Source organism: Chiloscyllium plagiosum, unplaced genomic scaffold (genome assembly GCF_037043375.1).
Source record: "Chiloscyllium plagiosum isolate Xiang-an unplaced genomic scaffold, Cpla_swu_hap1 HiC_scaffold_7, whole genome shotgun sequence".
NCBI classification, from domain to species: Eukaryota; Metazoa; Chordata; class Chondrichthyes; order Orectolobiformes; family Hemiscylliidae; genus Chiloscyllium; species Chiloscyllium plagiosum.
In genome coordinates, this window is record NW_028270145.1 from 29,224,429 (window position 1) to 29,239,780 (window position 15,352).

At 41.2% G+C, this 15,352-nt stretch overlaps 1 protein-coding gene and 1 long non-coding RNA gene across 3 annotated transcripts in view; one reads left to right on the forward strand and one right to left on the reverse strand.

Annotated features, from left to right (window-relative positions):
• LOC148149583 (uncharacterized) overlaps positions 1-6,629 on the reverse strand; it is a 73,605-nt gene extending 66,976 nt beyond the window's left edge. Inside the window, exon 1 of the long non-coding RNA XR_015757622.1 lies at positions 6,472-6,629. This is a non-coding gene — a long non-coding RNA (uncharacterized LOC148149583). The remainder of the gene's footprint in view (positions 1-6,471) is intronic.
• The window catches only part of LOC122551426 (partitioning defective 3 homolog B-like), a 1,013,066-nt gene that overhangs the window by 125,973 nt on the left and 871,741 nt on the right, over positions 1-15,352 (forward strand). The gene's annotated exons all lie outside the window — the stretch shown is intronic.

Consider the following 15,352-nt stretch of genomic DNA (forward strand, 5'->3'; position numbering starts at 1 on the left):
TTTACTGTTTAATCTGAAATGGGATGGGGTGATGGTGATGGGCATGGAAACAAGAGCAAGCAATGAGTAAACAACGAGGGGTGAGCAGTCAAGCGTAATGTAGCCCTGAGGTTCAGATAATTTACATACAGAATAATAGGTTCCAGTGAGTGAGTTACAAGATGGAATCTTATTGAGGGGCCTAGATAGTTTATATGTAAAATAATGGATCCGTGGAAACAAGTTGCATACATTGATTTAATGGATAGTTCCTGATGCTTTGCTTATAAACCATGACATGGTTGTCTTGTAATCAATTTCAAGTTTTTTTTAATTTGGTTGTCCTTATTTCTTATCTCATCTTTATTTGGCTGTCTAGCTTCCATATGTGCTGGAATGTCATGGGCTGTTTTCTTTGCGACTCTGTCTCCTTTTACATAATTTAGGAAACATCACCTCTTTTGTCAGGATTGGAGAGTTTGAGTACAAAACCTATTTTGGGGTTTTGGGGGTGGTGGGAAAGATTCTGATGTAATGCAAGTCATTGCGTCAGTGCAATAAGATGCTATGAACTCTGATTTCAAGCCACAGCCTTTACAGCAAGACAGCTAGAAGAGAGAATCAATCTCAAAAGGTCAATAAAGGTTAAAAAAGACTGATTTAAGCTGGTTTGTTTGTTTTGTCTATAGTGATGGTTTTAGCATTCTAGGTGTGATGCAGGTTGTTTAAAATGCAGAGGCTGGCTAGGAATTTCAAGACTCCAATCTTATTGAGAGATTAAACTTGCCACTTGTACTCAGATATTTGATTCCTCAATTTTGCTGTTTAAGAGCTAGCGATATGGAATAATTTTACGTAAAAATTTTATTTTTCACTTCCACTGTTGAATCGTATAGCACTGGAGGAGGTGGTTCAGCCCATCATGTCAATACCAGCTCTATCCTTGCTGTGGTTAAGTGACAGCTGAAGCTTTGTGTCCAGTTCTGGTCACCACATTTACAGGAAGGTTATAATAGCTCAAGGGAGAATATAGAGGAGATTAACAAAGAGTGTTGACAGCATTTGAAAGTTACAGTTACGTGAAATGATTGGATAGGCTAGAATTGTTTTGCTTTGGTCAGAGGTGGCTGGGATCTGAGGACAAGATTCCTTATGGTTCCTAACCCACTGACTTGGAGAGATTTTCTTTTTAAAACAATATCCAATTCCCCATTGAAACATACATCGTATCTCCACAAACTTTCAGATCACAAAATGTTGCGAAAAGAAGTTCTACTCATCACTCTGGAGTGGGCTTTATGGTCATCCACTGATTTGTTTGAAATGGTTTGGAGGTCTGCCTATCGGCCACCGATGGATGGTGATAGGGTTGGGGGTTTGCTGCAGCATGGACTCACTGTGCCATTGGAGTCTATTGAGTTCATTAAGTGGCTAATTCATGGCCACGCTTTTTTGCGTGTGGCAGAGAGAAGCCTACTCGAAGTGGAGAGGCTGGCAGATTTAGCTGTCTGGGCTGACATCCAGCAAAGGATTGGGAGGTTCCTTTTTGGGGAATTTTGAGGCACTCTCCTCTCCTTCCTTTCCCCAGTTCTCCCACAACCAGGTCATACCCATCTATAGCCCACTCACTTCATCTATTCCTTTAGCTTCTCAAGCACAGCAGCAGTATCTCTCATTAGGGATACTGTAATCCCAACCTGTACTCTTAAACATTAAATTATTTTGAACAACCCTATTAAAGTTCCATTTGATTTTCTCTGCTCTGAGAGAACAATTCTGGATTCTCTAGTTTTTCCAAATAACTGGAATCAATCATCCCAGGAACTATTTTGTTCAATATCCTTGTAATATAAAGCTTCTAAGAAATATTAGTTGCTTCTGTGGTAAAACAGAATTATTTTACAGCATTATTTTGTCATTCATTTCTCTGTAATCAATTGTCTGGAATACACTGTGAATTTGAGTGTTGCAGACATGAATTTCATGAAGTTGCGTGCTGTGTGTAACAGATTTGTTCTGCTTAATTTTTAGTCAGTGATAGAGATACAATGGTTTGTTGGAGATTGATATATGCACACAGCGAGAGTTATGACTCAATAACTAGCCTAATAATCCAGATAATGTAAAATCAAAATCGCAGTGTTGTAGTTTGAAAAATTTGGATCGTTGTTTTAAAAGAAATCTGGAAGTAAAAGTTGACATCAGTGAAAGTGAAATCGTGACCATGAAGCCATTAAATTGTTATTTTTAAAAGACTTTAGTACATTTGAATCCTTTATGGCAAGAAACTCTTTCTTTCTCCTTAGCTGGTCTGGCCTGTGTGTGGCTCCCAGTTTCATAACCAATGTGCGCAGGTCTGAACGGGCTCTGCAAGTCCCTTGATTCTATTTAAAATAGGGCAGCAACACTGCTTTCTCAGGAAAACTAGGGATGGGCAATAAAGACTAGCTTTAGCAGACATTACATCTACATCCTGAGGATTTATTTAGAAGGAAAAAAAAACAAGAAATAGATCTATGAATAGATGGTGTTTTGAGCATTTGGGAGTGGGTTGGACTGCTGCCCTTTGTCCTCTGGTTTTGCAGGTCAGTGCTGAAGAGCTTCACTCTGAATACAAATTGTGGTTTAGCCAATCATGTCAACATCAAGCACTTGAGAAAGACAATAGTTTTTTTCCCTGGCACAAAATCTGGGCCTTGGTCATGGAAATTGATGCCAAAATAAAATTGGACAAGACAATGGAAAACGGCTCTCCATTGTGGCATGTACCCAATCACAGTTGGAACTCAGCCCTGCGTGTTGCACCAGAAGGACCATGTTCTGCATACTACAACTACTGAGTAACTGTTGGGAGGACTTGTTACCTTATAAGGTCTGGTATTCCAGCAGAATATTTTGGAGCTCTTTTTGCTTGTTGAACAATTCTACTGCAATCCAATGACACAGTCAAGTGTATTAAATTTCTCAGCAATCATTGTTGCACAGATGGTTTTCAGTCTTTAGACTGTTAATTTTCTGTAAAGTTAAAGCATAACTTTGTATAAAAAAAATTCTGCTACCCGCCTTCCAAATTAAATATACTATTTGGACTTTTTTAGGCCCTCTGCCAAACTGAAATTGATCTTTTGAAAGCTGTAGGAAATTCTGCTCCTTTCTCATTCTCTTTTATACTGATCAGTATTTATATAATCGGTTGTAGTGACACCCTTTGAATATAACTGCAGGAGGCAACATTGCCAGCTATATTGTAGTACAAATACTGCGCTCAGCAAGGGATAAGACTGAATGACATCAAACTAATTGTTTTTTGGTGGGTTATGTTCAAGGTATGAGGCCAAAACAAAATCCAATGAAGAGAAGAGAGGAAAGCAAATATTCAAGATAGTTTAAACTGGTTTTCTCAGCTTGGAAAAAAATCAGTAATCATTAGGCAGCATGTTATGAAGTAACTGATTTCATTGTGTGCTTTTGCAATGCGTGATTCACTCCCGTTCTTCTCCTTGTCTTCACTTTAAACCTTTCAGCTTTCACTGTAAAGCCTCAGGATCTTGATTACAAAATTCAAGGCAGTCATTCCAGATCAGAACTGATGGAATGCTGCATTGTCAGAGGTATCCTGTTTTGGGTGAGACATTGATCTGAGGCTCCATCTGCTTGTTCAGGTGGATATTAAAAATAAAATCTCATTGCACCGTTTTAAAGAAAGACAGGAGTGATCGCCAGTTTTAATCTCATAGTCTATTGTGCAAAAATAGGTAATCTGGCCCCATGCCTAACACCTGCTCTCTTTCTCTCCCTTTCTTTGTTCTGCTTCCAAACTCTGGACAATGTATTGAACATTTGGACACAGATGTGAACCATTTGAGCGGCAGAGCCTGTTCTGTATTTCTTGTTCTCGACATGAGACACCCCAACTAATCTTACTGTCCTGTTAACTTGATAAAAAAATGGAATGTGCTGAAGCTCCAATATGTTAAAATCTAGAACATCAGGATGAGGACTTTCGAGCACTTCAAGCAACTTTTTTAAATCCATTGGTGTGATCGGAGCATCATTAGCAACACCAGCATTTGTTCCATATCCTCTATTGCATTTGAGGGCAATAACGACTCAACTGCATTTGCTGTAGGTTAAAAGTCAATTTACATGCTGCATCTTGTAGTTTGTTCCTGCTAAAGCTAACCAGAAGCTGCTTATGAACAAAAAAAAATGCACAATCCATTAATTCTTCAATGTACACTTTCTATCCACATTGATGACATAAAAGCATTATTTCATAAACCCGTCTGGGAAACGTTGTTTGAAACAGATACTTTTCTTGGTTTAAATTAGATGCAGTAATTGTAATATTGACAATGCATTCCAGACAGTATGAAGTTTTATGGCATGCTTTACTTGGCACCCATTGTTAAACAAAATTTTTCTGAGTTTACATTTCTTACACAGTTAGTTAAATTGGACATTGTCTAGTTGTCTGCATGATGTATTTATACATGAAGAATTGCAGACTGTTTAACCCTTCTAGCAATCACTGAAGTTTCTGGAAAATGTTCTTTGAGTGGCAATCCCCAGAATTTTGCCTTTTTCAAAAAAAAAGTTTAAGCATTTTGGTGTGAACGTGAAATAATTCACTTATGATTTAGGCACTGTCAGCATAGTTCTCATGCTATATACTTGCCATGTCAAAAGAGATTGATAAACTTGTTTTATATTTGTAGTTTAATCATGTGGTGAGAATAGATACTGTGCTCACTAGTGAGTAAAAATAAACATCATTGATTATACGTCTCCAAAAAAAATTATAAACTTGGGTTAATATCATTACTGGGTGGAAGTGGATACTGCAGATGCTGGAGATTAGAATGGTGCTGGAAAAGCAGAGCAGGAAAATTGAAGTTTCGGGCAAAAGCCCTTCATCAGGAAGGGCTTTTGAAGGCCTGATGAGGGGCTTTTGCCCAAAATGTCGATTTTCCTGCTCCTCCAATATCATTACTGCCTGTCACTGAGCACTTTTTTCAGTACACTCTGAATTGATCATATCTGAGAGGTTATCTGCCAGATGAGGCTCCATCAGCCCTTTGAACTGTTAGAAGACTTCCTCATCCTGTTTTGCAGAAAAAAGGTGCACTCCTGGCCAAATCCTTTAACCAATAATACTGAAAGGAGATTATCTCTTTATGGGACTTTGGAAAAAAAAACGCCTGCTGTGTTTCTTGAAAATAGCATTGATCAAACTTCAAAAGTACTTAATTGTCTTGGAGGGCCTTGGGACACCTCTGAAGTCAGGAAATATGCTCAATGAATGAAAGTCTGCTTTTGTTTCAGTCATTATGAATTGGTCCATGTCCAGTTCAGGTTTTTCTCCTTTTCCATTGGTTGGAACTTGTTGGGTTGAGTAAGCTTCCAATACTTTTGTTCAGTGAACGCTTTCCATCCATGATGCCACCAGAAGTTTGGCAAGCTATTTATTTGATCCTGCCGGATTTTGGTTGGATGTTGGGGGTGAGGGGGTAAAAGGAGTGGTAAAAACAGCAGTGCCTGTTTTTTGAAATATTTTATTTGTTTTATGTATCTCTCTAATGTTTGTCTTTCCCAGTATTAGTGGATCAACTTAAAGCAAACAGAGCATATAGACTAGAATCTTCCTAATCTCCAATGTACAAAGCATGTACTTGAAGCCAAAAACATTCTACAATACATCGAAGGTTGTAGCTGCTGTAAAAACCAAAACACAGGCTGGAGTGGGTAAAGTTTACCATGAACTGCTGTTAATGAAAACTCAACTGCCTTATTTAGCTCCTTTGGTGGTGAAAACATTAACTGGCATAATTTTATTTTGTGTATAAACTCCTTTATCTTCTGTTCCATTGACTATCAATTATTGCTAGCATTTAGGTTTTTCTAACTGAAGTTTTTTTTCCTGCATTTTCTGGCCCAAAATTTCACCCCATTTAATATTGACATTTCCTAATATCAAGGTTTCTTAGTTTTGGAGAATAAAGGATGATTTCTCTCTCAATTATCCTCTTTCTCCATAGAGTCACAACATGGCAACAGACCCTTCAGGCTATGCCAAACATAATCCCCAACTAAAAAAGTCCAACCTGCTTGTTCCTGGTCCTCCAAAACATTCCTATTCATGTACTTATCGAAGTGTCTTTTAACTGTTGTAACTGTGCCCTCATCCATCATTTTCTCAGGAAGGTCATTCTACACACAAACCACCCTCTGCTTAAAAACAAATTGCCTCTTGTGTCTTTTTAAAAAAATCTCTCTCCATGCACCTTAATGTGCCCCCTTGTCTTGAAGTCCATCTACCCCTTCTAAATGTCTTTGCAGTCATGTATTCTCCCACCAGTACCTTAGTCTGCTAGATGTCTCAGAATTGGCCTCTGTTGCCGAGGAACAGATTTTTCCCCTGAAGGTAAGGACTTTCTGCATGAAATTGATTGGGGTAGTGGCTGGTGACCAAAAGTAAAACGTGCCACTAACCTGCGTGCATTTATTCCCGATCCTTACAACCTGGAAATGAACTGGTCTCCCAAATCCCATATCTTCCACGAAAACAGGCGCATGTCCTCTTGGGAATGCTTTCTTTTTTGCTGAAGATTTGAGCAAGCTTTTACTTCAAACTCTGCACGCATACCATGTCTTGCCATAGATTAATTGTTTTCTGTCCAACATCTCCTTCGCTGTAAGTGCTTCACTATTGTGAAGTTTGCATAATAGGGTTTGGTGGGGCAGGTTGTGGGGAGGTGGATGAATATAAATAAACATTGTAAGTAAGAAACTACAACTGTCAGCTGCTCTATGTAATAGGTACTTTAAACTGAAGTTGTGTTTATGTTGGAGTAAAGAGACAAACTATTCAGGGATGGTTTATTTTAAGTTTGCTGTTGTATAACAAACTGATCTACCCTCTCAAAAATGCAGTTTAGACTATCAGCTGATGTTGTATTTTTCTCTAGGAGAGATGGGCTACTTAAATTCAAAACAGATATGAACAATAGTTTAGTACTCTAAATGGCAGTTCTTGGAGAGGATATGGTACGTGTGTGTGGGAGGAAGGGCAGGTGGGTGAGGCTTATTGTACAGTGGACAATGTCAAGAATAAATTGAAATTGCTATTCTTGGGGATGTAGGGAAAGAAAGACTTTTATAGCATTTTTCACACTTTCGGGACAACCTGAAGCCTTTTACAGCCCACAGATGAACACATTCTGTTCCGTTCTTAAAAACAAACTGCACCCATTGCTGTTGAGTAAAAAAATGCAACAGCCAATTACATTAGAAATGTGCACAAATAAATGTGATAATAACCAGTTAAGTTGTCTTTGTGATGTTGACTGCAGTGTAAATATTGGCTTGTGTCTGGGCAGAATGCCCTGCTCCTGTTTACCATGGGATCTTTTGCCTCCCTTGGATTGAGCATATGGGGACCTCCTTTTAACATCTTGTCTGTGAGGTGGCATCTTGAACAATGCAGTGCTTCCTCAGTACTGCCTTGGGAATGTCAGCATAGATTTTTTGTGATCAAATGATCTTGATGTGCAATATGGACCAATAGGGGGCATAACCTTATTACAATCTCAGAACAAAGCAACATTCTCCTGCTTGGACATGCTTTTGGCATCTTACTTGCGTTCAACAAGGGGGAATTCAGCTATTGGCAGTGTTTTCTTGAAATGCATTGAACTCAATATTATTTATAGAATCACCAACACATGGGAGAAATCTGGAGCTGAATGTGAGAGGGGAGGAGGGCAACCTTGTTTTCTTTTCTCTCCTCTGCCTCTCTTCGATTCTGCCTGAGATTATTATCATTGCATTTCAAGTCAACGTGAACAATAGCATTTCAGTTCAGATTGCCTGATTTGGGTCACTGGAGCCTACTTTCTGCTGTCTGCCTGTGTTACTGCTGAAATAAATTAACACTGGAGTTGAGGTGAAGGATGTTTCTCAAATGTGGCCAGGAATATTTGTTTATAAAAATGGGATAGAATTACTTGGGGGAGTTTTCACTCAAAAGGGAACTGAAATATTGCTGCATTGAGCAAAGTTCAAATTCTAAGCGTTACTGTATCTGAGGCAGTCACAATATCCTTTGTGTAAGAATTGCACATTCATGCACCAAATTTTTGCTTAAAGCCTCAAGACCTATGAATCACATTATCGTGGTATCTATCTCTTAACCTGTTAAATTGACTTGTGAGGCAGTTTGCTGGATGATGATGATCATCTAATTAATAAATGCCAGTTCATTGTTTCCTGGCTGAGTTCTATATTGGGCCAATGCCGAGGAATTTTGGCAGCTGCTGAAGTCTGCGCTTTGTTTCTCTTTTGCTGATCTCATAACATATTCCCGATGATGGGAAAAACAAAACAGGCGAACAAGTCTTTTTATCTACCCCCACCCAACCCTCAAACTCAGTTTTGCTCATCAGTCACCATGATGATATGATGTGCCATTTCTACACTGCACAACTATTTCCAGTTAAGAAATTGCACAAGTCTTGGATGCCTCATGCCTGTAAGCTAACTTTGAGAAACACTAACCAGCATATGAACATGCAGCTTGGACTGCTGCCTGTCTTTCTGGGCAGCAAATACAAGGTCATCGTCTTGCTTCAGTTCTTGGCATTTCCTCAAATTCAAACTGTTTTTACCATTTTGTACTTGGTGTTTTCTGGCCCTAGCCTGGAGCTCTTCTATATTTCTTCCGGGTATTGCTTCTCCCTCACCAACTGGCCTTTTTCACCCATAGCTTCAGGGTTTGAGACTTGAAGGCATGGCGTCTCTTTTTTTTCCTTTTTGGGTCTCATTCTTTCTGAGAAGTACCATGTTGCTCCTCTTTACGATGAGGGGTGTGGACATTTGAATTGTCTCAGTCACGCATGTACAAAGATTTTTTGTCTCTGTGTTTCTGTCTCTGTTTAAGTATGTGTCTGATGTAGTGAATGCCAGGGGTTTAAGAATAGGGTAGTGACTGCCTCCAATTTACTCTGTTAGCTTCTCTCTCTCTCTTTCTCTCTCTCTTTCTTTCTCTCTCTTTCTTTCTTTCTCACTCTCTCTCTTACTCTCTCTTTTTCTCTCTCTTTCTCTCTCTCTGTCTCTCTCTCTCTGTCTCTCTCTGTCTGTCTGTCTCTGTCTGTCTGTCTCTCTATCTTTCCCGATCATGCCGCTCCCCCCACCCCTGGTGTGTGTCTTGGTTCTGTATTTAGTTTTGCCTTTTTCTTTCCCTGTCTCCTGAATTCTCCCTGCCTATCTAGTATTTGAAGTCATTTCAAATAGAGGAGGACTTAGACCCCATAGGGAGCTTTTTGAAACATAAAAACCATTAGCTGATCTACAATCACTGTCCTTTTCATCATCATTGTACTTTGTCTTATCCCCCATCAAGGCTGGCTGTTCGGTGTGACATTTTTGCTTTGAGCTATATTGATGACCTCAGCAGGAGAAATTGTTTGGAAGGCATACAGAGGTTGCAGTATGAGGCAACTAAATTGTGTTCAGGTAGATATTTGCAGTTACAGTAACACAGTTACTGAATCACTTTGTTTGGGGCTATATTACCTTTTCAACTACTGCACCTTGCCGGGCAGAAGCACGCCTTTTTTAGTAATTTGTTCTCATGCTGTTCTCCACTCTCAGATTGAAAATGGGAGAAATAAGTGTGTATTAAGTTAACCTTTGATTAATTTCATTTTGATGGGAAAGTTGGTTAGGGAACATTCCAATGGCTTTGTAACAGATGATTGTAGGCAACAGTTTTAGGGAGTAAGGGACAGGGTTGCAGTTATGTAGTTCTGTCTTCTGCTGTGCCTATTGTGGTTGCTGAAGTTACCAGTAAACAGTCCATCAAGAGTTGATTAAAAATTAATCAATGATAGAGGTTGGACTTAAATGAGAGTGCCTTGTGTTTCTTCTTTCAATGTAAACTAGCATGTGGATAACTTCAAGATTCTTCAAGAATCAAAAAGGTATTTGTTACCATTCACTAACTGTAGGATAGTTAGAAAATATCCCTATCATCTAAAATACTGGACAAGATCCTGGACTTTCCTAATATCTAAAATACTGGACAAAAGCCTGAGCTCAGGCTGCAACAAATATGCACAGAGTCAGAATGATTTCAGTCTAGGACTATTGTTCAGCCTGGATTTCCAATATACATCTCCACTCCAAGAGAACAATCAACCTGACCTAACACTCTCGTCCAAAACTAACTTTTACACCTTGCACTACCTAGCACAGACAGTATTGGGCCTACACAGATACCAGGCATTTAACTTCAATCAAAATACATTCGCACTACTCTTAACTATTAGGAAGCCAATTGAACTTTAAGGGAACACCAGAAACACACTGGTAAGCACAGATTTGGCACGAAGGTAGGAAACCCACAATTAGTATAACTGCTGGGGAATAGCTTCTTGGGACCTATCTCCAGAAGAAGAGTTCCAACAGCTCATACCAGCAGCTATTTCGAAGAGCTATCTCCAGACGGGGGATCCCAACAGCAATTCTGAAAAATGCCGACACAGGTCTGTTCCAAACCAGGGGAACCAACGGCAAGCGACCAGGACTAGCAAACTTCTGACAAACTCCGAAAACTACCCACCTGAGCAACAGCACAAGGCTTCACACACATCCTGAGGTGAAAACTGGGTCTGCAAAACCACCAGAGAGAAATGCTCACCCGGTAGAGACAATATGCATCCTACCGCATCAGCGGACTCGATCCAGACTGAAGGCCTACACAGACCCCATCTTCGTCGAGGCACTTGGTACTAGTGGGAACAGTCATCTGTACATGGAAATCACGCCTTCCCCAGTGGTGAGCTTAAATTCACGAGACCCCAAAGTTTCAAACTTGGCTAACAAGGAAGAAAGGTGGGTGTTGACGGTGCACGTGACCCCAAGTATAGGAAGTCTGATTTCTGTGATTAAAACTACTGTTTATGTTCTAATTGTGTTTAATCTGTGGTTAATTTTATTAGGGTGTGTAATTACTGTTCTCTGCATAATTGATAGTGTTAATTTCACTTTGTAGCATTTACCTTTATTTTCATGTACTATGCTTACCTTTTTGTATTTAAATAAACCCAGATTCTTTTGCCTTGAAACACATTTCACATGCCTAAATTATTCCAGTGTCTAGAACCTGGGATCTCGGGGTGATTCGAACCACCTAAAATCAACAAATTACTGAATGCAGACCAGAACCCTATGTAACATATGCAAATATTGTTGTGGTTCTGTTCACCGAGCTGGAAGTTTTTGTTGCAAACGTTTCGTCCCCCGGCTAGGCGACATCATCAGTGCTTGGGAGCCTCCTGCGAAGCGCTTCTTCAATGTTTCCTCTGGTGTTTATAGTGGTCTGTCCCTGCCGCTTCCGGTTGTCAGTTTCAGCTGTCCGCTGTAGTGGTTGGTATATTGGGTCCAGGTCGATGTGTTTGTTGATGGAGTTTGTGGATGAATGCCATGCCTCTAGGAATTCCCTGGCTGTTCTCTGTCTGGCTTGCCCTATGATAGTAGTGTTGTCCCAGTCGAATTCATGTTGCTTGTTGTCTGCGTGTGTGGCTACTAAGGATAGCTGGTCGTGTCGTTTCGTGGCTAGTTGATGTTCATGTATGCGGATTGTTAGCTGTCTTCCTGATTGTCCTATATAGGGTTTTGTGCAGTCCTTGCTTGGTATTTTGTACACTATATTCGTCTTGCTCATGTTGGGTATCGGGTCCTTCGTTCTGGTGAGTTGTTGTCTGAGCGTGGCTGTTGGTTTGTGTGCCGTTATGAGTCCTAGGGGTCGCAGTAGTCTGGCTGTCAGTTCTGAGATGCTCCTGATGTATGGTAGTGTGGCTAGTCCTTTTGGTTGTGGTATGTCCTCGTTCTCTTAGGCATCTGTTGATGAAGTTGCGCGGGTATCCGTTTTTGGCGAATACCTTGTATAGGTGTTCCTCTTCTTCTTTTTGCAGTTCTGGTGTACTGCAGTGTGTTGTGGCCCTTTTGAATAGTGTCCTGATGCAGCTTCGTTTGTGCGTGTTGGGGTGGTTACTTTCATAGTTTAGGACTTGGTCTGTGTGTGTGGCTTTCCTGTATACCCTTGTAGTGAATTCTCCGTTCGGTGTTCTCTGTACCATCACGTCTAGGAATGGGAGTTGGCTATCCTTTTCTTCTTCTCTCGTGAATCGGATTCCTGTGAGTGTGGCGTTGATGATCCGGTGTGTTTTTTCTATTTCCGTGTTTTTAATGATTACAAACGTGTCATCGACATATCTGACCGAGTTTGGGTTGAATTTGTGGTAGGACTGTTTGTTCGAACCTTTGCATAACTGCCTCTGCTATGAGTCCCGAGATTGGTGATCCCATGGGTGTTCCGTTGATTTGTTCATATATCTGGTTGTTGAATGTGAAGTGTGTTGTGAGGCACAAGTCCAGTAGTTTAAGTATGCCGTCTTTGTTGATAGGTTCAGCGTCCTGTTTTCTGTTCTGTATGTCCAGTAGGTTGGCTATTGTTTCTCTGGCTAGGGTTTTGTCAGTTGAAGTGAACACTGCCGTCACGTCGAATGACGGCACCAAAGGGCCTCGCTCCCAGGGCAGGAACAATGGCAGCATCTTACTGTTTCAAAAAAGACATTTTCACCTACCTGTAAAGAGAACTGGAATCTCCTGATCACATCCATAACTCATTGATACTGTCAGGATGTGACATTGTATCGACAATAAGACATTCTTCCGATAACTTTTTCAGTTATCATTGTAACTGGATTACTTAATTTCCAAGTACATTGTATCTTTCCCCATTTTAATTAATCTTATTGTACAAGATTCCTGTAAAACCTGGCTTCATCCTCAGCTCGAGGAAGGGAACCCTTGATCTCCCTGTACAGACTGTCAGTTCTGTATTGGCCTAGTCAATTTCTCTTCCAGCCATATAGCTTGTTATAAACAGCTTGTCAATTTCACCCAATCTGGCTTGTGTGGTCTCTGCTTTATTGGGCTAATTTCTCTGACGAGCAGAAACAGCCCTGTTGACCCTGCAAAGTCTTCCTTACTAACATCTGGGGGCTAGTGCCAAAACTGGGAGAGTTGTCTGACAGACTAGTCAAGTAACAGCCGAACATAATCATAATCATGGAATCATACCTTACAGATAATGTCCCAGACACCACCATCACCACCCCTGGATACCTCTGTCCCAATGGCAGGATAGACCCAGCAGATGTGGTGCCACAGTGGTATACAGTTGAGAGGGATGTGCCCTGGGATTCCTCAGCATTGACATCTTGTGGCTTTGGTTTAAACATGGGCAAGAAAACTCCCTGCTGATTACTACATACTGTCCTCCCTTGGCTGATGAATCAGTATTCCTCGAAATTGAACAACACATAGAGGAAGCACTGAGAATGGCAAGGGTACACAATGTACTCTGGGTGAAGGATTTCAATGTCCACCACCAAGAGTGGCTTGGCAGCAGTACCACTCATCAGGCTGGTCAAGTCCTAAAGCACATAGCTGCTACACATGGTCTGTGGCAGGTGGTGAGGGAACCAACAATAAGGGAAAAGCATACTCAACCTCATTCTTACAAATCTGCTAGCTACAGTTGCATCTGTCCATGATAGTAAGATCATGCACCACACAGTCCTTGTGGAGACAAATTCCCACCTTCACTTTAAGAATACCCTGCATCATGTTGTGTAGCACTGTCACCTTGCTGAATGGGACAGACTTCAAACTGACCTAGCAACTGAAGAGGGGACATCTGCTGTCGGCCATCAACAGGAGCCCGAATTGTATTCCAGCACAATGTGTATCCTCATGGCCTGGCATATCCCTCACTCAACCATTACCGTCAAACCAGGGGATCAGCCCTGGTTCCATGGAAAGTGCAGGAGGGCAGACTTGAAGATGAGGTGTGAACCTGGTGAAGCTACCAAACAGGACTACTTGTGTGCCAAACAACATGAACAGTAAGTGATAGACAGAGCAAAGTAATCCCACAACCAGTCGACCAGATCTAAGCTCTGGGATCATGCCACATCCAGTTGTGATTGGTGATTGGTGGTGGACAATTATACAACTCACTGGAAGAGAAATCTCCACAAATATCCCCACCCTCGATGGTGGAAAAGTCCAGTACATCAATGCAAAAGACGAGTCTGAAAGTTTTGCAGCAATCTTCAGCCAGAAGTGCCGAATGGCTGATCTATGTCTGCCTCCAGTGGCCCCCAGCGTTACAGATACCAGTCTTCAGACAATTCGATTCACTCCATGTGTTATCGAAGAATGGTTGGAGACACTGGATACTGCAAAAGCTATGGCCCTGATAACATTCTGGCTGAACACTTGTGCTGCAGACCTTGTTGATTCCCCAGCCAAGCTGTTCCAGTAAAGCTACAACACTGGCACCTACCCAACAATGTGGAAAATTGCCCAGGTATGTCCTGTCCATAAAAAGCATGACAAATCCAACCTGGCCCATTATTGCCCCATCAGTCAACTCTCGATCATCAGCAAAGTGAGGGGAGGTCTCATCAACAGTGCTATCAAGCAGCACCTGCTCAGCAATAACCTGCTCAGTGACGCCCAGTTTGGATTCCACCAGGTCCACCAACTCGTGACCTAATTACAGCCTTGGTTCAAACGTGGACAAAAGAGCTGTATTCCAGAGATGAGTTGAGAGTTATGGCCCTTAACATCAAGGCTGAATTCAACTGAGTGTGACATCACAGAGCCCGAGTACAACTGGAATTAATGGGTATCAGGGATCAAACTCTCTGGTGTTTGGAGTCCTATCTGACGCATCAAAAAATGGTCATGGTTGTTGGAGGTCAGTCATCTCTACTCCAGGACACTTCTGCAGGAGTTTCTCAGGATAGTGTCCAAGGCCCAACCATCTTCAGCTGCTTCACCAATGACCTTCCCTCAATCATAAGATCAGAGGTGGGGATGTTCACTGATTGGACAATGTTCAGTATCATTCACAAAACTTCAGGTACTGAAGCAGTCCATTTTGAAATGCAACAAGATCTGGACAATATCTAGGCTTGGGTTGACAAGTGACAAGCAACATTTATGCCACACAAATGCCAGACTATTACCATCACCAAAAAGAGATGATCTAATCGGTATCCTTTGGCATTCACTGGTGTTACTATCACTGAAAACCCCACTGTCAACATCCTATCATTGACCAGAAATTCAACTGGAGATGGAAATGTGTTGCTGGAAAAGGTCATTGCTTTTCCAGCAACACATTTCCATCTCTGATCTCCAGCATCTGCAGACCTCACTTTCTCCTCAGAAATTCAACTGGAGTCACCACATAAACACGAGCAAGTCAGAGGCTGGAATACTGCAGTGAGTATTT